A 22,959-nucleotide genomic window follows, 5' to 3' on the forward strand; every position below is an offset into this window, starting at 1 on the left:
CCAGCCCTCCCTTCAACCCCTCCAGCCCTCCCTATTTACAAAGATTTTGTTCCTATTTTTCCATTTTCTCATATTAATCCCATTCCCTTCTATCCTTTCCTTTAGCCCTCCCACTTCCTTCCCCTTTTCCCCTGTTCTTCCTATTTCACATGACCTATTATACATTTAGTCCTTATTTACACTTTCAGTTTCTCACACCAGAGAAACTATTCAGTATTTACACATGTATGTCCTATATATTTCACTTAAGAGTATTGCCTCAATGTGCATCCACTTAGCTATAAATGTCTCTAATTTCTCATTCTTTATGGCTGAGTAGTACTCCATTTTATAAAAAAAACCACATTTTCTTTATCCAGTCTCCAGCTGATGGGCATTTGGGCTGTTTCCAAGTTTTAGCTATTACAAACCGTGCTGCTATGAACATGGGGGCACATATATCACTGTGGTATGATACTTTTAATTCTTTGGGGAAGATCCTCAGCAGTGGAATAGTAGGGTAAAATGGGATTTCCAGTCCTAGTTCTTTGAGGTATCTCCATACTGATTTCCACAGTGCTTGCACCAGTCTACACTCCCACCAGCAGTGGAGCAGGGTTCTTCTTTTCCCACAGCCCCGCCAGCATTTGTTATTGGTTGATTTCATGACAGCAACCATTCTTTCTGGAGTGAAGTGGAATCTCAGCATTGCTTTCATTTGCATCACTCGAATGACCAGTGATGCTGAACTTTTTTTCATGTATTTATTTGCTATTTCTACTTCTTTGTGTGAGAAATGTCTGTTCATTTCAGATGCCCATTTTTGGTTTGGGTCTTTAAATTTGGGAGGTCTGATCTTTTTAAGTTCTTTATAGATTCGAGATAGTAGACCTTTGTCTGAGGAAGAGCAGGTGAAGATTTTTTCCCACATTGTGGGTTGTCTCTTCACACTGCTGGTGGTTTCTCTTGCTGTGCAGAAGCTTTTTAATAAGAAGAGATCCCATTTGTTGATTGTTTGTGCTAGTTCACGGGCAACTGAGGTTTTGTTCATAAAATCATTTCCTAAACCGATGTCTTCAAGGGTTCTACCTAACCTCTGTTCCAACTGGTTCAGAGTTTCTATTTTAATATTTAGATCTTTAATCCATTTTGATTTTAGTTTAGTGCATGGTGAGAGATACAGGTCTAGTTTTAATCTTTGGCAAGTTGAAACCCAATTTTTCCAGCACCATTTATTAAAGAGGCTATCTTTCCTCCAGTGAGGGTGTTTGGCTCCTTTGTTGAAGATGAGATGGCTGAGTGTGTCTGGAGTTGTTTCTGCATCTTCTAACTGTTCTACTGGTCCTCAAGCCTGTTTCTTTGCCAGTACCATGCTGTTTTTATCACAGTAGCTTTGTAGTAGAGTTGTAGGTTGGGGATTGTGATACCCCCTGCCATGTCTCTGTTACCTAGAATTGCTTTTGCTATTCTGGGCCTCTTCTTATTCCAAATGAATTTTTGGATTGTTTTCTCGAGGTCTATGAAGTATGCTGCTGGGATCTCAATTGGAATTGCATTAAATCTATGTAGCAGTTTTGGAAGTATGGCCATTTTCACTATATTAATCCTTCCTACCCAGGAGCAGGGGATGTCTGTCCATTATCAGATGTCATCTTCAATCTCTCTTTTCATAGTGCCATAGTTTTCAGAGAAGAAGTCTTTGATTTCTTTACTTAGGTTGATTCCTAGGTATTTCAGTTTTTTGGATGCTATTGTGAAAGGAATTATTTGCGCTATTTCTCTCTCAGTGAGTCTGTCATTGGTGTAGAGGAAAATTATTGATTTTTGTGTGTTGACCTTGTAACCAGCTACTTGAATGAATTTGGTTATTAAGACTAGAAGACTTTTGGTGGAGTTCTTGGGGTCTTCCATGTAGAGTATCATGTCATCTGCAAATAATGACAATTTGACTTCTTCATTACCTGTCTTTATTCCTTTTATTTCTTTCTCTTGTCTAATTGCCATGGCTAATGTTTCCAGAACTATATTGAATAAGAGTGGTGATAGTGGACATCCTTGCCTTGTTCCTGATTTTAGTGTGAAGGATTTCAGTTTGTGACCATTTAGTATGATATTGGCTGTTGGTTTTTCATAGATGGCTTCTATCACTTTGAGGTAAATACCATCTATTCCAATTTTTTGTAGAGTTTTTATCATAAATGCTTGTTGGATTTTGTCAAATGCTTTTTCTGTGTCTGTGGAGATAATCATATTTTTTTTGTCCTTGGCTCTATTGATATAGTGTATTACATTCATTGATTTGAGTGTGTTGAACCATCCCTGCATCCCTGGGATGAATCCCACTTGATCAGGGTGTATGATCTTCTTGATGATCTTCTGCATTCTGTTTGCCAATATCTTATTAAGGATTTTTGCATCTATGTTCATTATGGAGATTGGACTATAGTTCTCTTTTTCAGTTGGGTCTTTCTCTGCTTTGGGGATCAAGGTGATGCTTGCTTCCAGGAATGAATTTGGGAGTATTGCTTCCCTTTCAATTTCATTGAACAGTTTAAACAGTAGCGGCAGCAGTTCCTCTCTAAATGTCTTGTAGAATTCAGCAGTGAAGCCATCAGGGCCCGGGCTTTTCTTAGGTGATAAGATTTTAATTACATTTTCAATTTCATTGGTTGATATTGGGTTGTTCAGAATTTTTAGGTCTTCTTCATTCAACTTTGGTAATTCATATGTATCTAGGAATCTGTCCATTTCTTCTGTGTTGTCCATCTTATTGGTGTATAGGTTCTGGAAGTAGGTATTGATGATCCTGTGGATTTCTGCTGGGTCTGTTGTCATTTCACCCTTTTCATTCCTATTTGCATGGATTTGGGCCTTTTCTTTCCTTTTTCTGACAAGGTTGGCTAAAGTTTTGTCAATTTTGTTGATTCTTTCAAAGAACCAAGTCTTGGCTACATTGATTTTTTGTATCATTCTCTTAATCTCCATTGCATTGATTTCTCCTCTGATCTTTATAATTTCTTCCCTTGTATGAGCTTTGTGGTTGTCCTGCTCTTTTTTTTCTAGAAGCTTGAGGTTCAGCATCAGGTTGTTTAATTGGGCTCATTCTGTTTTCCTAATATGCGTATTCACTGCTATGAATTTTCCTTGTAAGACTGCTTTCATTGTGTCCCATAGATTCCGATATGTTGTATTGTCATTGTCATTTAATTGAAGGAACTGTCTGATTTCTTCTTTAATTTTCTCTGTGACCCATTGGTTATTCAGAAGTGTGCTGTTCAATTTCCAAGTGCTTATGAAATTTTTTGAGTTTCTTTTGCTATGGATCTCCAATTTCATCGCACTGTGGTCTGATAATATACAGGGGATAACTTCAATTCCTTTGCACTTACTTAAACATGTTGTATGTGTGAGTATGTGGTCTATTTTGGAGAATGACCCATGTGCAGCTGAGAAGAATGTGTATTCTGATTTTGTGGGGTGGAAGACTCTGTAAACATCTGTTAAGTTCATTTGTTCAAGAGTTTGATTGAGTTCTAGTATTTCAGTACTTATTTTTAGTCTAGTTGATCTATCTATTTGTGACAATGGGGTGTTGAGGTCCCCCACTACAATTGTATTAGTGCATATATGGCTTTTCACGTCTGTTAGTATTTGTTTTATATAGTTGGGTGCACTAGTGTTTGGTGCATAGATATTTATGATTGTCATCTCTTCCTCTTGCACTCTTCCCTTTACAAGGATGTAGTGTCTTTCTTCATCTCTCTTAATTAGTGTTGGTTTGAAATCTACTTGATCTGCCAAGAGGATAGCTACTCCTGCTTTTTTTCGGGTTTCTGTCGCATGCAGTATTGTTTTCCACCCTTTAACTTTAGGTCAATGAGTATCCTTTTGAATTAGGTGTGTTTCTTGTATGCAGCATATTGTTGGATTTTGGCTCTTGACCCATTCTGCCAGTCTATTTCTTTTGATTGGTGAATTGAGACCATTAACGTTGATAGTTATAACTGAAACGTATTGACTTGTCATTGCAATGACTTTTTCTTTTTGTTGGGTTCTGCCCCTTTACATTTAATTTCTTGTCATGCAAAATGGGTTCATTCTGCTTTGCTTCCTGGGGTTGTGATCCTCAATATCTGTTCCTAGGCTATTGTGTAAAATTCTTTGGAGTGCTGGTTTGGTATTCACGAAGTTCCTAAAGTGCTCTTTTAATGAAAGTATCTTATTTCTCCATCCATTTTGAAAGATAGTTTTGCAGGGTACATCAATCTGGGTTGGAGGCTCTTTTCTTTTAGGGCTTGGAAAATGTCACTCCAAGCTCTTCTTGCCTGGATGGTTTGTGTTGAGAAGTCTGCTGTCATTCTGATGGGCTTTCCTTTGTATGTGATTTGTTTCTTTTCTCTGACTGCTTGGAGAATTTTGTTCTTCTGTTGTGTTTCTGGAATCTTAACAATTATATGCCTATGTGTAGATTTTTTTTTTGATCAAGGCTATTTGGAGTCCTATATGCCTCACTTATCTGTATGTCAAACTCTTTTCCCCTGCTTGGGAAGTTTTCTGCCATTATTTCTGTGAAGAGATTTTTTTTTAATGTCATCTGCACTCTCTCCTGTTTCTTCATTGAGCCCAATCAGTCTTATGTTATTCTTTTTTGCATCATCTAGCAGCTGCTGGTTTGATTTCTCATGTTCCCTCATAATTTTGAAGCAATTTGTCTTTTCCTGGTCACTAATTGCAATCTTATCTTCTATATCTGAAATTCTGTCCTCACACTGGCTCATTCTGCTGTGTAGACTTTCAGTGGAGTTTTTCATGTCCTGGAAATCTATTTGCATTTGTTTTATGGATTCCTTTTGTTTCTTATGTTGGGATTCCATCATGTTCCTCAGCTCCTCTCTAGATTTATTAATCATGTCTTGCACTAGGGGCACAATTTCTCCTGTTATCTGAGAAATTATTTCTGATTTCATTTTTTCCAGATCCCCTTTTGTTGCCAGTTCAGTGTGTCCAGGTGGTTGAGTATTAGTGTTCCATCTCATTTCCCTTTGGGGTTGCTGTATGTGATCTGGAAGTCTGGTTTTGAGACTTATTTATGTGTTTTCTCATTTTGACTGGGGCAGGGGGCTGTTAGCGCCTGCACGGATTACCTCCTCTGAGCTGGGTGAGGTGGGACAGGGGCCAGGAGCAGCGGTAGGGGTGGTGACCCAAAAGCCCTTTCCTGTGGGCTGGGAGCAGCCGGAGTGATGGTGGCCGGGAAACTCCTTCCTCTGGGCCAGGAGCAGTGGGACAGAAGGTGGCCCAAAAGCCCTTTCCTCTGGGCTGGGAGCAGCGGGAGGGATGATGACTGGGAAGCCCCTTCCTCTGGACCAGGAGCAGTGGGACAATGGCTCAGAAGCCCCTACCTCTGGGCCGTGAACTGTGGGACTCAGTACCTTGGTCTGGTCGTCTGGTGTCCTCTGCACCTTGGTAATGTGGAATCAGGTGGCTTCCTGTCTGCAGTGGGGTGATCCGGTGTCTTCCGCCCAACTGGGGACCTTGGCAGGGTTTGGGCAGACCTGCCTGTCTGCAGCGGGGTGATTCGGCATCTTCCGTGTGACTCCTATAATAGAATTTTATTAATCATAGTCACCATACTATATGTTAGATATACAGAACATATTTATTGCGCATAATCAAAACTTTGTGGTCTTTGATTAACCTCTCCCCATTTCACTCATTCCCTGTCTATGGCAATGACAATTGTCCTTTCTGTTTCTCTGATCTCAGTATTTTATACTCCAAATATGTTTGATCATGTGTTTTTATCTTTCCACATGTGACTTATATAACTTGGCATAATCTCTCTAGGTTTGTCCATGTAGTCACAAAACACATTATTGTCTTCATTTTGAAGCTTGCAGTTTCATCTCACTATCTGCATCTTCTTATCCACTTCTCCATCCACTCATCCTTCTGATAGAGGCTTCCACCCAGATTTAAAAGAAGATATGAGAGTCAAAACCCTGTGCCCTTGAGAGCACAGTGTGTGAAGTCAGGGCATAAAGGTGAATGTGGAGCAGAGAGGAGCCAGAAGTGCTAGGAGGCGGAATGTTTTCAGAGGAAAGGACAGATAGAAAGTGGAACTAGTCCAAAAGAGCATCTATGTGGGCTGCAACCAGAAAGGCCATGAGGAGGGGGACACAGCTCTCCAGAGTTCACATCTCACCTATGTGCTCCATGAGCCAGACATGGAGCTAGAGCATTTAATGTTAGCCCTGCTAGGTTCTGGAATTTCTATTGTCAAATTCATTTTTATTTGCATATTACTCCCTTTTGGAATAGGAATGTTTATCCTGTGCCATTTTTTCTTGGGATTCTGGACTTGCCCTTTGAATTTTATGGGGAGCTCATAACTAAGAATTTGTCTTAAGTCTCAGAAGTGACTTTGGGCTGGGCATCTCTAACACATCAAGTTTACATTCAAGAGTCAACATCATGAAGAAGGCTTCAGCTTTCACCTGTGGTCTTTTGTAATGCATCTACCTGAGAGCCCTGGGGCAATTACCAGTGAGTTATCCTTAACTAATGATTTTTAAAAGCCCTTTTCTTCTACTTCACAGTAAACAAGTGTTTTCCCATTCTAAGCATAATGAAAAATCACTGTTTGGTCAAAGTTCCCCTCCAAAAGGAAGGAAAATATCAAAAGGCATCATGTGTGGCAGAGGGCACTGAAAGAGCAAAGAGTACAGAGGTAGAAGCCACTGAAGACAGCCTGGCTCAGTCCCTCCAGAAGAAACATGTTGAGATACAAGACTCCTTCCTGTCCCCTTCCACATCCATCCATGGACAGTCATCACCTCCCCTTTATTTCTAATCCCCTTGTTATTGTTAGCTTTTAGATTTCAAGCCAATAATAAGAAAAATGGCACAGGAATGCATTGTTCAGACATATTTGCGTTAAAAATACAGAATATTATCACATGAAAAATGTTTGATTAGCCTGGTTCCTTTGAAAATTAGGACTGGAGTTTCTCATGTGTTTAGATGTGAGAATTTTCCCAAAATTCAGTTTACCTGCCCTGCAGGTCCACATTTTCATAAAAATGTCTTAAAGCAAACACATGGTATACCATAGACATTCCTCTTTAATGATCATCTCTTCAATTTCTCAAAAGCAACCTTTGGTGATAACATTTTAAAGAGTTGTTCATATTTCATGTATAGGTTAGATAGGCAGTGGTTGTCTTTCTGTCTTGAGCTTCTGTCACCTACTGTAAATTTCTCCATTTCCAACCATGCTATCACAAATGGAAGCATTTGTTTTTGTAGCATCAAACAACATTTCTTTGTATATACACACTATGTTTTATTCTGCATTCATCCCTTGATCAATACTTAGATTTATTACACATGTTGGATCCTGTGAATAGTGTAGCAATGAACAGAGATGACCAGATATCTCTTCCCATCGATATCTGGACCCTGGTGTCCATCATGTCTATGGGAATGATCAAGAAAAAATAACAATGGCTCTATTTCACATTTTAGAAGACAGAATTTTCTAGCCAAAAGTCTCTGTTAAACAGATGTTATGGCTTATATCTGGATGTCTCCAAAAGCCTCATGCACTCATAGGTGGGGCTTTTGGGAAGTGGCTGGCTCATGGATGTGTGGTAACTGGAGTAGTCTACTGGTGGCTTTACAGCTGGGGTGATGTTGGGAGGTGAAGCCTGGTGAGAAGCAGTCGGTCACTGGGGGCATGGCTTGGATATAGTCCTCCTCCACCGCTGAGCAATGGCTTCTTCACCCTACCATGCCATTGTAACCAGGGCCCTCTTTCTCTAGGTCCTCATTTTGGGGTGACAAAGCTTGAAGCTGACAAAACACCAGGAAATGAGAAATAACCAAATGCATGTTCATTAGGGAGAATAAAAAGAAAAGCTCCACCCCTCTATCAGGAAGGGAGTTTCTGAAAGGTGGAAAAACTGTAGATGTTTGAGTCTGGGGCTTTTATTCAGTTTTTGGTGCAGGTGACCTTGGAAGAATACAGGGACCCTGTTAGTTGCTGCCTGGCTTTTGATGCCTGGAAAGCAGGCTGAATTGTTTGTATTTCAGTTCCTCCAAGGCTCTGTACCGTTTGTTTGGCAATGTGTCCTCTGTCTTTTACATTTCATTGGCCCCTTATAGTTTACTCACATTAGTTAAGGGCCCTTTGTATGTCATATCACTTAAGCTCTGGCCCTCAGTTTATGTACATTAACTATTCAGGAACTGTGCCCTCCCTGTTTAACTTCTAGGTCCTGGCCCCAATGTAAGCAAGTCTCCTGTACCATGCCACCCTCCTGTGGAGCCAGCCTACTATGGACTGAAACCTCTACAAATTGTGAGATAAAGTAAACCTTTCTTCCTTTAACTAGTGGGTGTGGACATTTTATCTTGCAATGAGAAAGTATCTGAAAAAGTTTCTGCTACCAGGAGTGAGATTGTTGGTGTGACACTACCTGACCATGTTGTTCAGAAATTTTTGGTACTGGTTTGTAGGAAGAGTTTGGAAAGATTAGGAGATGCCAGCTGCAGAAGTAGCCTCAGAATGCTGTAAGCTATGCTTACTGGGAGATTCTTATCAGATTTCAGAAGACCACAACGCTGATAGAAATGCAGACCTTAGCAGTGTCTTTCTACTTCTTTTATATTCTATCTAGGATACTGCGATTGGTGTGAGTCACAAACCAATCAGTGTATGATTTAGAAATCACACACCCTTAATCCTGGCACCCTTAATTCTAGCATTGCACTATGAAGCAATTGTACACTGTAGACCCAGCCACCTCTGAACAAGCCCCACCTGTGATTGCATGATGCTTTAGGGGGGACATCTAGACACAAGCCATAACAGGAAGCAAGTACTTTAAAGTTTCAAAAGAAAAAGATTCCATTGAGGGCATCCCAAAAATCAGGTCCTACTCATCCCAGATACAAATGGGTAGAAATGTAACCTTTCACTTGAATATAGAGGCCCTGGAATCCTATAGTGATAAGGGTCTTCTAGTGAACTATTTCCCTTTATTCATTTCATTATGTCCTATCCCATTACAAAGAAACCACTGCAGCCATGTCCCTAGGGGTCCTGTCTACTGGTGATATCAGATATTGATATGGTCCACATGACCCAATTTTATTCTAGACAGGAAGAAAGCAAGAGAAGTGGGATCCTGGAGCCTTTCTCCTGGATTTCAAAGAGAATTGTGGGAGGCTAAACAATGTGAGAAGTTACAGGGTGAAGCTGACATTGGATTGGAGACTCCAGGAAATTGCAGGTGCCAGTAATATGGAATGTCTGTTGAGCAAAGCCACAGGTAGCACATGGAGGCAGACAAAGAGAGGCCATGTAGATGAAAATCAGAAAAGCCTTGGAATGGAGCCATATGAGCCCTCTGGAATTCACGTCACTACCATGTGCTCTCATTATCAGACATGGAGCTATGTGACTTCATATTTGCTCTACTGGGTTCTGGGATTTCTGTGATCCTAAGCCTTTCTATATTCCTGTTTCTCCATTTTTATTTTATTTTAATTTTTAATAAAATGATAACACATTATAAATTATGAGGAAGAATTTAGGATAGCCTCTATAGAAAGTTAAGAAGCCTAAAAGACATACATTTATTTTCACTTTTATTTTTATCACTCCTTAAGTTTATTGGTACAATTTAGATGTACATAATAATTATATTCATCCTATAGAATTTGTACCTGTACATGATATATCTTGATTTTTATTTCTTTTTAATTCCTCTCCCTTCTATCCCTCTTCCCCTTCTTATTCACAAAAGCTTTGTTTTCATTTTATCTTTCTTTTCTTGTTTTGTCTTTGCCCTTCATTTCCTTCCTCCTTCCCTCTTCCTCACTCATCTTCCCATCTGAATATTTTCTTCCTATTTCACAATGTCAACTGTACTTTTTTGTTTTTATTTAGACATTAAGTTTCTCACACCAGGGAAACAATGCAATAATTACAAGAGTGTCTGATTTACTTTTCTCAAGAGTATGATCTTTAGGTCCATCCATTTACCTATTAATGTCTCACATCCTTTTTATGGCTGTGCAGTACTCCATTGTATAAAAAACATATATTTTTATTCAGTCACCAATTTGGACATTGTGCTCTTTCCAAGATTTAGCTATTACAAATGGTGCTGTTATAAATGTGGGTCTGTATATATGGTATAACTGTGGTATGATGCTTTTAATTCTTTTGGCAAGATACCAAGAAGGGGGATAGTTGGATGAAATGGTACCTCTAGTCCTATGGTTTTGAGGTATCTACAGCAGATGCACCAATCTATTTCCTCCATAAGTGCAGAAGGGTTCCTTTACCCCCAAAGCCCCACCAACTCTTATTGGTGGATTTCTTAAAAATAATCATTCCTTCTGGAGTGAGATGGAATCTCAGCATTGTTTTAATTTGTATCTCCCAAATGGAAATCAAGGGCAAAAGAAACCACAAAAATTACATAAACCCATGGAAATTAAATAACACCCTCCTCAGCCACGAATGGATCATAGATGAAATTAAAGAAGGAATTAGACAATTTCTACAATTAAATGATAGTGCTGATATAACATAACAGAACCTGTGGGTCTCAATGAAAGCAGTCATAAGAGGAAAATTTATAGCAGTGAACTCTCACATCAGAAAAACAGAGTGAGCTCAAATAAACAGCCTAATATTGAACCTCAACTTCTAGATAAAGAGCACGTCAAGCCCAAAGCTTGTAAGAGGGAGGAAATTATAAAGATTATAGTATAAATTGATGCAATTGAGACTAACAAAATAATACATAGAATCAATGAATTGAACAGTTGGTTCATTCAAAGATTAAATAAAATGGATAAACCTTCAGCCAACCTCATATAAAAAAGGATAGAAAAGACTCAAATTCATGAAATTAGGAATGAAAAGGTGAAATCACAATGGACCCAGCAGAAATCCAGATCATCAATACCTATTTCCAGGGCCTTTATTCTAATAAGATGGAAAACAAAGAAGAAATAGACAGATTAAAAAAAGAAATGGACAGATTCATATGAATTACCAAAGCGGCATCAAGAAGATATAAAAATTCTAAATAAACCAACATCAGTCAATGAAATTGAAGATGTAATTAAAAATCTATGAATAAAGAAAAGCCCAATTCCTGATGGATTCACTGTTGAATTCTACAAGAAATTTAGAGAAGATCTAATGCTACTACTGTTCAAACCTTTTAATGAAATTGAGAGAGAAGCATTACTCCCAAAGTCATTCTTGGAAGCAGGTATTACTCTGATACCCAAACCAGAGAAGGATCCAACCAAAAAAGAGAACTACAGGCCAATCTCAATAATGAACATAGACACAAAAATCCTCAATAAGATACTGGCAAACAGAATGCAACATGTCATCAAGATTATACAGCATGACCAAGCAGGTTTCATCCCAGGGATGCAAGGATGAACACAAAATGAACACACACAAATCAATAAATTTTATACACAATATCAACAGAGCTAAGAAAAAAAACCCACATAATCATCTCAATGAGTGCAGAAAAAACATTTTGCAAAGTTCAACACCAATTTATGATAAAAACCCTGCAGAAAGTTGGAATAGATGTTCTTCATCTCAATCTGATAAAAGCCATCTATGACAAACCAACAGCCAACATCATACTAAATGGTCTTCATTTTAGAATGGGAAAGTTTACCCTTTAACATTATTTCTTAGGATTCTGAAGCTTGCTTTGTGAATTTTATGGAGACTCAAAGTTGTTTGCCTTGAGTCTTGGAGGAGACTTATGATTTGGGTGTCTCTCAAGCCAAACAAGTTCACAATCAAGATTAACCATCACAGGAAGAATGCTTCAGCTTTCACCTGTGGTCTTTCATAATGCATGTACCTGAGAGGCCAGGGACTTTGCAAATGAGTTCCTCTTCCTCACTCATGTTCACAACCTCTCTACTTCCATTTCACAATACACAATAATCCTCAGTGTTACTAAAATACCACTTCTTTGTTGTAAAAATATTGGTCCCCAAAGGAGAAGTATGAAAGGGCATTATTTGTGTCAGAGAGTGTTGAAAGGGCAAAGAGACTTCATGTAAAATTACTAAGGCAAAATGGTTTGGTCTCTTCAGAGCCCAAAGTGCTGATATGCAGAGTAGCTTTGCTCTCTCATCCTTCCACATCCATCAAACTGGAGCCAGTATCTTTCCTTCATTTCTCATCTCTTGTTGATATCACTTTAGGATTCAATCCAAATGTGATCACAGGAATTCATTTTTTGCTCACTGTGGCAGACCAGCCATCACCAGTTGAAAGGTTCCTGAATGGGGGAAAGGAGGACTGAGAAAATAAGACAAAAAGACAGAGTCGGGAGGGCTCCCAAGACTGAGCAAGCAAGTTTATTTTCCCCTCTCTTTTATACACTCAGTTAGGTCATTAACCATGACCTTTATCCAAAACACCTGTTTCATTGTTTGCTAGTTTTCTAGACACTCCTCACCCTCATGGGCTACTTTGTTTCCTGGTTACAGAAGGTTCACCTTGTTGCTAGGGCAAACTCTAAAGGGAAACATCGGAGTTAGTGGAGACACGGTTCCCCATTACATAGTCTCCTGGCTATTTATAACAAAGGGTAAAATTGAAATGAATCTTTTTGGCTGACACCGCTCCCCACATCTCCCCCTGTTTTATGTAATATGATCAAGGTCTCTTGATCACACAGATAGACTGTGCCTGTCTTAGGTGAGGAGTATAAAGAAATCCCTTACCCATCATGGAGTCAAGAGCATCATTATACTCTTGTTCTGTCTTAGGTTGGTGATGTCTCATACTCTTCTTAATCGTCATTGACTACCAGCCTCTGCAGGGGATTACACCAGGGGCCTAGGCGACATAGCATGTAATTGTAGACCATGGATACTGCCAGCCAACTTCATTGAGGAATGTATAAACACCCGCAATAGCACAGGAAGGATCATGCATCCAAGAAGCAACCCTCTTCCAATAATTGCTACAAAAATGAGTAACCATGTAAATGAAGATGCAGATGGCAAATTTTTTTTATTTTGCCCAATAAAATCCTGTGCAGCCTGGGCTGCATCAAATTTTAAAGGCTCTGCATTTTGGAGATCCATAATTTCTTTATGAAGCCATATTAAATCCAATGACACATTTGCACTGTGCCAAATTCCTTGCAAATGTTTCCTAATCCTATCCCACTCATAGCCGGTATCATTATACATCTTACTAGTAACACAAATCCATTGATAATCGGCATGACATTTCAGTTTGCTTCTAATTTTGAGCCCTTGTATTTCATTTCCTAAATATGTGACAATTGAATATAGGGCATCTATTTTTTGCTCCATCTTAAGATCTATATCCCCCTGTGTCTTTAAGGCCATAGTAACATTTTTTTGACAGCTCATTAACATAATGCACATTCTGTACAGACTGCAAAAGGGCAACAGCAGCAGTAACAACAGTGGCTATGAGAGATATGAGTGCAACTACTCCAGTAATAATTAACCCTACTACTCTTTTTTGCCTACTTAGAGCCTTATTAATTTTTTCCAACACCTGCAATCCTTGATCTGCATACCATACCCCCATAACATTAACAGGCATCATAACAAATGCTGGCTGTTGCAAAACTACTACCTGATTTTCTGTCCGGGTAACACAATTACTTATTTGACAATTAAAGCAAATTACATCATAATAATCATTACCTATCTGAAGGCTAATATTTTTTACAAGGAATACAAAAGAACACATAACACATGCAATGACATTTCTTTTGGGATGATAAGAATTTTTAGACCAGTCCAAAATATAAGTATCAAGTCCAGTAATATTATATCTCACAGGGGCATCTGCCACATATCTCTTCCATGGAATAGTCTTATTGGAGCATTAAAAGTTTGAGGCATTATCCCGTATAGTTGAACAATCAGATCTCGTTCTTGTCAGGTGCCGCTGGCTCATCCTACAGTCTGGTATTATTCACCCATACCATTACTTCTCCATTTTCCCAGCTCACTGGATGTACAGTGGGTGGATCAGGCACATAAGTCAAATAAAGTTCTCCATTAAACATCATCATTAGATTCATCAGCAGGACAGTTGTCAGAATCATCCTGAGGGGTGGAAGAACTTCCCGCAAAACAGACCAATCTTTCAGGCAGCCACCGGGTGCCTTCAGCGTCCTGTGGAAAAATACAAACATGCCCTCGGCCCCATATTAATACCGGGTCGGGGCCATTCCATACACCCGTGAGGGGATCTTTCCATTTTACCAATGCATATGATGATTTGGTCTCTGGATGCCATAATCTTTCTGCTGCAGTCAACCCTTGAGCATCCACAATCAAAAAATTCAAAACAAATAATGCATGATTTAGAGAATTTTGTGGGGATAGGGGATATAACTCCCCCTTCTTTACCTTATTTAATTGAAAGTAGCTATTGTCTTATATAGTTATACTTTTCTAATGGATGTTCAAGACCAAGTTACAGTGAGACCTATATTAAATAAAATCAATCTCTTGTTATCTAACAAGGTCAATTAAGTCTCCACAGGCACTGTCTTGGAACCATGCATAGAGCCTCTTAGCTCCTCTGTCGGTGTCAGCCATCAGGATATGTCATGGCCTTGTTTGACCATGTTGCTTCCTGTGAAAGCATGGGAGATTTTTTCCTCCAGGTGACATTCCTTTGGCATACTTTTTGTTGGATCTTTATTGTTTTGGTGTTCAGCAACCTCCCTGCTCAGGAGGTTGGGTGACTCACCCAAAAATGCAGGATCTCAGAGATGGTCCCCTCATGTCCTGGATCTTTTTGTTATTGTTGTTGACCTTGGAGGGCCAGGGCCAAAATATTGGCTGCCTTTTTAGCCCAGATACCTCTTCAGTTTTAGTCTCTAAACTTTGGTTGTTGAACACCCAGAAGAGAAGATCAATAACATTAGCATTGTAAGAGGAGTAGTGAACTCAACTATTATAATTTTACCTGGATATAAGCATTTTAGAATAAAAATATAGTTAAACTGTTATTATTGCCAATGATAGTTGTTTCTGTGGTTAAATCCCTGAGTAGCTTTTTATAGGAAGTCATCTAAGGAAACTATATCAGCATACAAGTGTGCCTGTTTTCATAGGTGGCTGGAGCATAAGAGAAGGGCAAATACCTGAATCAAAAGGTTATTACCATAAACAATGTTAGAAGACCCATACAATTAGAGGGCATGAATACATTTTGTACACCAGAAAAGGAGCAGTAATAAATATCACAGTGACATAAAACTTTATGTTCTTTACTGTAGTTTGGTACCAAAACCATCTTTCTAATAACATTCTCTTTTTTATGACACAGAAATTAAGCTTTTGAAGATGACCAATGTGGACATATTACAATAACATTTTCAGAACTTAACCAATGTAAACATTTTACAATAACATATTTAGCTCTTAAACATCAATGATAACCAATGTAATCAATTTATAACATATTTAGAATTTAAACTTAAATGATAACCAATGTAACCAATTTATAACAACATATTGAGATAATATTTGTTGTGGTGTGTCTCCCATAAGATTATAAAAATTACTAGGGAGTCCCTTTAGTGAATTAAGACCAGAATAATTATTTTCTGGGTGGCTTCTTCTTTATTCACCAAAGGGAGTACCCACAGTCTCTATTTATTTTGACAAAGAATAAGAATATATATATATATCTTTTTATTTTACAACTGTTTATTGCAATTTGATTATTGTATGTAGGTGACAATACACATTACTTTTATAAAATAAATCTCGGTGGCACTTTGATCAGTTAGCAACCTGGGAAGGAAGGCATGTCTTTAATTTAATAACATTTATCTGTAAGCCAATTTAACAATAGGTGAATATCTTTTTTAAAAAAAATTTTCAAAAGGTGAAAAGGAAAAGAGAAAAAAAGATTGAGCTCAACTGTACAAACAGACAAACAACAGACAACAGACAAACATATAAGACAATTTATAAAATTAGAGTGCACTCAAATATATTTGGCCAAATTGAATTATAATATCCTTTTTATGATTATTAGATTTATAATTGCATGGCTGGTCAAAAACTTTGGAATAGTCAATTAACAGAGATCTCTTGAAATTAAAATCAGAAAGAATGAAAGCACTTTTATACCTGTAAATATTCCATTTCCAATTAAACCATAACATATCCAAAGGATTTGAGGGATGTGTATTTTCAGATTTATCATTTTTATTTTTCACTTTTATTTTTTTCGGTAAGAGCTATTAGAGAAGAGGGAGGCCATTTCTCATTATTATATTTAGTTGCCTCCTCCTCCAGATCCCTGGCATCGGAGGGGTCGAGAGGTTCATCTAAACCTTCCACAAGGTGGGGGGGGGGGGCGAAGAAGGGTACTTAGTTTTTCTATGTACGGAATGTCCTCCGGACTAGAGGCAACTGCGTCTTTTTGCTAATTACCCACTAGCGTCCCTTGATGAGGATCTAAGCTCTCTTTGATAAGACCCCAAAGGCTAAACACATCAACAGTGAATTTGGAAGGCCCTTCCTGATCATAATAGTCTTGCAATTGTTTTCCTACTTTTAGCCAAAGTTTCAAATTAATTGATCCCTCCTCGGGAAACCATGGACAAACTCTCTCTACAAATTCCAAAATATGACACAACTGTTGTTGCCTGACCTTAGCTCCACGAGACCAAAGCATCCTTTTTAATATCTGAGCGAACAGCATCTGACTACTATTAGTCCCCATATTTTATATCGTCACTCCGTACTTACTTGTCAGAGCTCAAAATTTCCTACCTTATTCCATAATTCTAAACTAACAGTTCCCTCCATGGGGAACCAGGGGCAGACCTTTTCAACAAACTCTAAAAAGGCACAGAGCTGTTGATGCCTGACGCCCGCAGCTCGGGCCTGTAACATATTTTTAAGCGTTTGAGCGAACAGCGCCCTGCTACTGCCTTGCCCCATACTCTCCCGAGTATTATGGCCGCCCGTCATTTACCGAGTGCCTTCCTATTCCCGCGACGTCCTTCACTCTGGTATCCCCCATATTCAGGTCCCTGTTTGGGCGGTGCCACCTGTGGGGGACCAGCCATCACCAGTCAAAAGGTTCCTGAATGGGGGAAAGGAGGACTGAGAAAATAAGACAAAAAGACAGAGTCGGGAGGGCTCCCAAGACCGAGCAAGCAAGTTTATTTTCACCTCTCTTTTATACACTCAGTGAGTTAGGTCATTAACCATGACCTTTATCCAAAACACCTGTTTCATTGTTTGCTCGTTTTCTAGACACTCCTCACCCTCATGGGCTACTTTGTTTCCTGGGGTTACAGAAGGTTCACCTTGTTGCTAGGGCAAACTCTAAAGGGAAACATCGGAGTTAGTGGAGACACGGTTCCCCATTACATAGTCTCCTGGCTATTTATAACAAAGGGTAAAATTAAAATGAAGCTTTTTGGCTGACACCACTCCCCACAGCTCACATATTTGATTTAAAAATTCAGATCTCTTTTCAGATGGAAAGTGTGTTTGATTAGCCTGATTCCTTTGAAAATAAAGAGTGGAGTTGCTCATGTAGTTAGAAGGGAGAATTTTTCAAAAATTTCATTTTTCTAACCTTTAGTACCAGATTTTCATAAAAGTATATCAGGCAAACACATGGAGTGCCATGAGTTAGTCTTTAATAATCATCTCTTAATGTACTTAGATAACAACCTGTGCTGATTATTCTTGTTTTAAAGAGATAATTGGTCATATTCCACATAGAAATATGAATATGTTGCCTGTCTTCCAGTGTTTATCCTATTTCACATACTATGATGCTATTGAATTCCATTTATGCTATCATAAATGGAAGAATTTATGTGTGTAGGTATAAATAATATTTCTTTGTTTACATACATGGCATATTGTTTTTTATTCACCCACTGATGGATATTTATTTTTATTAAACAACTTGGCTATTATGAATGGTATGGCAATGAGCATAAATGTGCAGGGATCTTTACCAGTACATAAATGGACCATCTGTCCATTGTGTCTACAGAAACCAAACATTTGAAAGCATTGAAAAAGATAGTGGCTATATTTGGTATTTGAGAAGAAGACAGAACTTTGCACATAAAATTTTTTCTAAATTCAATTTATTAATATTTGGAGAAGGGCAGTCTTTTATTTGAAGTCATGGACACTCATTTGGAAAAGGAGCCATGTCAGCAATAACTGATGAGTGTACATGGTAACTTCAGGAAAATGCAAGGTCATCTGGTTTCTAAAGACCTCACCTGATACTGGGATTGCAGGATCCCCTTCTAGGCTCTCTTCACATCCTTGTTCCTCAGGGCATAGATGAGTGGGTTAAGCACTGGGATAATGTAGTAGAAGAAGGACATGAGCTTGGCCTGAGTGTGATTTGCTGGAGGCTGGAGGTCCATGTACATGGCAGGACCAAAGTACAGGGTGACCACCACCAAGTGGGATCTGCAGGTCCTGAGTGCCTTGTGCCTGGCTCCAGCTGTAGGCAGTTTCAGCACAGCCCTGGCAATGAGGGTGTAGGAGATGACCACCATCAGGGGAGCCATCCCTGAAAAAGGGATGGCTCCTTTAGCCAGGGTTAGCTCATTAGCAATGCTGTCCACACAGGCCAGCTTTATGAGCACTGGCACCTCACAGAAGAAGTGGTCCAGGGCATGGTGCCCACAGAGGGGGAGCTGGAGGATGAGTGTGGATTGCACCAGAGAACTGGCCAGGCTGCTGGACAAGGAGGCAACTGCCATCTGCACACATACCCAGGGACACATGATGAGAGTGTACAGGAGGGGGCAGCAGATGGCCAAATAGCGATCAATGGCCATCATGGCCAGCAGAATGCATTCAGTGCAGCCTATCCAGGCATAAACATAGAGCTATATGATGCATCCCCAGGCAGCAATTGTCTTGTCTGGTCCACAGAGGTTAACCAGTAGCTGAGGCACAGTGATGCAGCTGATACGGAGGTCCAGCAGAGAGAGGTTGTCCAGGAAGAAGTACATGGGTGTCTGCAGTCTGGGGTCCACCAGGGAGAGGAGGATGATGGAGCTGTTCCCCACTACGGTGAGGAGGTAGGAGCCCAGGACCACTGCAGAGAGGGCCCTCTCCAGCCACAGAAACTCTGAGAAAGCCAGCAGGACAACAGTGTTGGGAAAACTCATGTTTTCCTTTTCCATGTCATCTGCTTTATATATACCTAGAAGGAAAGGGACAAGTTTTGATGATAAATATGACTTCTAAAGTTCAATATCTACATGGTAACATGTAAATTCCTCAGAGGAATAAAATACTATATAATTTATAACATTATTCTTGGCTTATTTAACACACTTCAGTAGTGCTCAACATTTTGATACCAGGAACTAGTTAAATTGATGACAATTTCTCCATATAATGTGGATGGGTTTGTTTGGGATATATCAAATACATCACATTTATTGTGCGCTTTATATCCATTATTATATTATTATAATAAAATAATTATGCGACTCACCATAATGCAAAATCAGTGCAAGGCTGGACCTTGTTTTCCTGTCACTAAATGGTCCCAATTGGTGATAACAGGAAATAGTGACACCCTAAGTATATTGCATATGTCCTGTCTCCTCCATAATCTTGACTTGGTGGCTGTTGTTGAAGAAAACTCTGCTTCACAAAAAAGGATGATGGAAATGAAAGCAGGCTTTTCTGTGCTTTTGTGTCAAACTCAGGATATTCCATCTTGACATTAATTCAGAATTTGTTAAGATTTGAAGTTGTCTTGAACATAATTTTCAGCCACCATCATTTGTGATCTAATGCGGTTGTTCCTCTTCTAGCACAAATGAAGTTGTATCACCTAGCTTCATTTTATTATTATTTTTATTTGTTATGTTCTTATTTTTGATCACCTCGCTTCTTCACAAATTGGTAAGGGATCCATTTCTTCGCAGGTAGGAGTCTTTTGAGTTTGGAGAGTAATGCTGATAATGCTCATATTCTTTTGGAAGCTGAAATAGGTGATCATGCACCAGCTGGGGGAAAGAAGGCCCAAGCTGAGTCTCTTTTTCCAAATCTCTGCTACTGTTTGCAACACATAGAAAAATCCATTCACAAATCATACCCATCCTTCAAGTTTGGCTTTGAATGCAACCACTTTTTCTGCTGACTTGAACGTAGTTGTCATTCTTTCCTTAAGTGAAAGATTAACTTTATCGAGGAGGTTGAATATATCACACAAAGAAGTTTTGGCACCCATTTGATATTACTGAAATATGCTGCTGGTGGTGATTGTTTTTCTCAAAACCATCTCTATAGTAGCTCTTGTAACTCAAAGCCCTGGCCAAGTGATCAACCTTTAGATATCACCACCCTTCTGCATATAAGAGAAGGCCTATATGCTCTGTGTCCATGTCCTTAGAGAGCTGTGAGCACAGCCATGAGGAGTGTCTGTGTGTACTTTAATGTACTTGTTAATTTTGTCACACTTGAAAAACATTATTTAGTTCAGGTGACACTGTTTAGCCAGCCTTTTTCTGCATATTACCACTGCATAGTCGCACATGCAAATGTGACTTCCTTGACATAAGTAGTGAGCCTAGAAAGCCATGCAGTCATGTTAGCCCCTCTGTCCATACATATCCCAACACAAAATGGCCAGTTAAGTTTTACTGATACATAGTCATTCAAAGACTTGAGTGGATTTGCAGCTGTGGTAGTGGTTGGCAACAAAAGTGCACCTAACATATCCTCATTCATATAATCCTGAAAACAATCCTTGTTGCTGTGTTGTCAGCATCAGTAGACTTGTGAACTGGGATCATCCAATTCCTCTCTATCTATTGTGCTTCCAGATCCTTTGTGGTTTCAATTTATCTATTCACCATGCTAGTCAAGTGAAAAACATATGGCATCTTTGCTTTCCAGACTCTCAGAAGGGTTTATGACAAATGCCCTTAGGAGTAGGCAGGAACAAATCTTCACCAATAGTGAAGGGCTTTCAGCTCTAGTAATGTGTTCAGCCACTGACAATGATGCACTCTGGACACACATGTTTGATGGAGTTTTGACCTCTTGCAATGTTTTCCTCTCATCTTCACATTTTTTTTCTTTTGAAAAACTCCAAAGGACTGGATTTTTAAAATCATGGTGTTTGGTATTCATGTGGCAAAATAGTTTTTAAGGTTTCATGGCTTTGTTAGATAGCCCATCACCACATACTATACAAAATAGGTTTGGAGAAAATAAGTCACTTCTTTCAGTGAGCCCATAATTTAATTATGACTGTTGGTGATATCTTTTAAATATAGCTTGTTCTCCATTGATAGTCTTAGAAACTTCTGCTGTCTCATCATTGAATCTTTCCCATTTTAGAGAAGCTGTCTCATGACCCTGTCTTGTATTCATTTTGCAGAGGATTAGCTTGTGAGCTTACCAAAACTGCAGCTGAGACTAGTGCACAGTTTAGGAAAGGCACAGCTGGAAGTGGTAAATAAAAGGTGGGTCATGTCCACCAGAAAATAAGTGTTGAAGTTGACTTAAAGCCTTTTACCAGATGAGAGACATAAAGACACTTCCTACTATATACTCTGACACCCCTTGCATCTTAGTTGTGATGTACCACTAAGCTGATCTGAGTCTGCAAGCAATTGTTTTATCATGGTCTCTGCAGTCAAACCCCTCTGCTGATGTTCATGTGTATTTGCAGCTGCTCCCCAGTGTTAGCATCACCCCCTCATCTCCACCTCAAATCACTAGACTTTAGATTCTCTTAGGGAGGAGGGAACCCAGATTCCTCAAATATACACTCCACAGTAGAGTTCATGCTCAAAAGAGAATTTAATGGCATGCCGATATGATAGGAGCCAGAGCTCAGGTGGTCATGGCAGAGATCATGAGCACTGCAGACACAGATGAAGCTTCAATTGCTCCTGTGCTGTGCACCTCCTTTTGTCCAACTTGGCTGCTAACAGACCATGGGATGGTGCAGGTTGGTGGTTTAGGGGTTACAGACCCCTGGCATGTGTGATGTTGTGAGATTCATCCACGTTGTATTTGTCAGAATTTCCTACAATTTTTTTTTTTTGGTACCAGGGATCTAACTTGGGACCCTGTGCTTGCAAGGCAGGTAGTGGAAGCACTGAGCTAAATTCCCCCGACTCTCCTATAATTTTAAAGATAGAGTACATTTGCCTTCTATTTAAATATTACATTTTTATACATTTATTATCCATGCACCATTGCATGCTTCCTTTAGTTTGATTATGGTGAGTAATCCTTCTATGATCAAGGTTCGTCCCCTTAAACTTCTGAAGCTGAAATCCTTTCCTGTTTTCTCTTAGTTTCTAACTCTGCCTAATTAGTCATCCAGTGTCTCTCAGGGAAACTTGCTGAAGTGCTTTCTGTTAGATGAGACATCAAGAACTTCCCTGGGCTCTTTTGAGGACATATCTCCTTCATTAAACCATCCAAGTGTACAATAAATCACCACTAACTGTAGTCCCCATGCTTTGCCACAGATCTTCTCTACTTTTCCTTCCTGTGGGGCTGTGACGCTGCACCTGTGGCCACTGTCACCACAACCCTCTAGGAAGCCACTGCCTGAGACCCTGGCAACCACTTCCCTGCACTCAGCTTCTAGGAGATTAACTATTTCACCTCCCAACATGAGTGAGAGCATGGAGTGTTTCTTTTTCTACTCACTTCTGTTGCTGTGGATATTATTAGAAAGGCAAAGATAAAAAATGTTGGCAAGAATATGGAGAAATGGAATATAAGTATGGTATTTATGAAAATGATATTAGAGGTAATAAAGATTAAAATTTGAACAATGATATAACCCAGCAGTCCTAGTCCTGGGTATTTATCCATAGAAAATGGATCCAGTATGCTGCAGAGGCATCTCCACTCTTGTGGTCA

This window comes from Heterocephalus glaber, unplaced genomic scaffold (assembly GCF_053883595.1).
Source record: "Heterocephalus glaber isolate CG9 unplaced genomic scaffold, H.glaber_assembly_v1.0 deba00001673, whole genome shotgun sequence".
NCBI classification, from domain to species: domain Eukaryota; kingdom Metazoa; phylum Chordata; class Mammalia; order Rodentia; family Bathyergidae; genus Heterocephalus; species Heterocephalus glaber.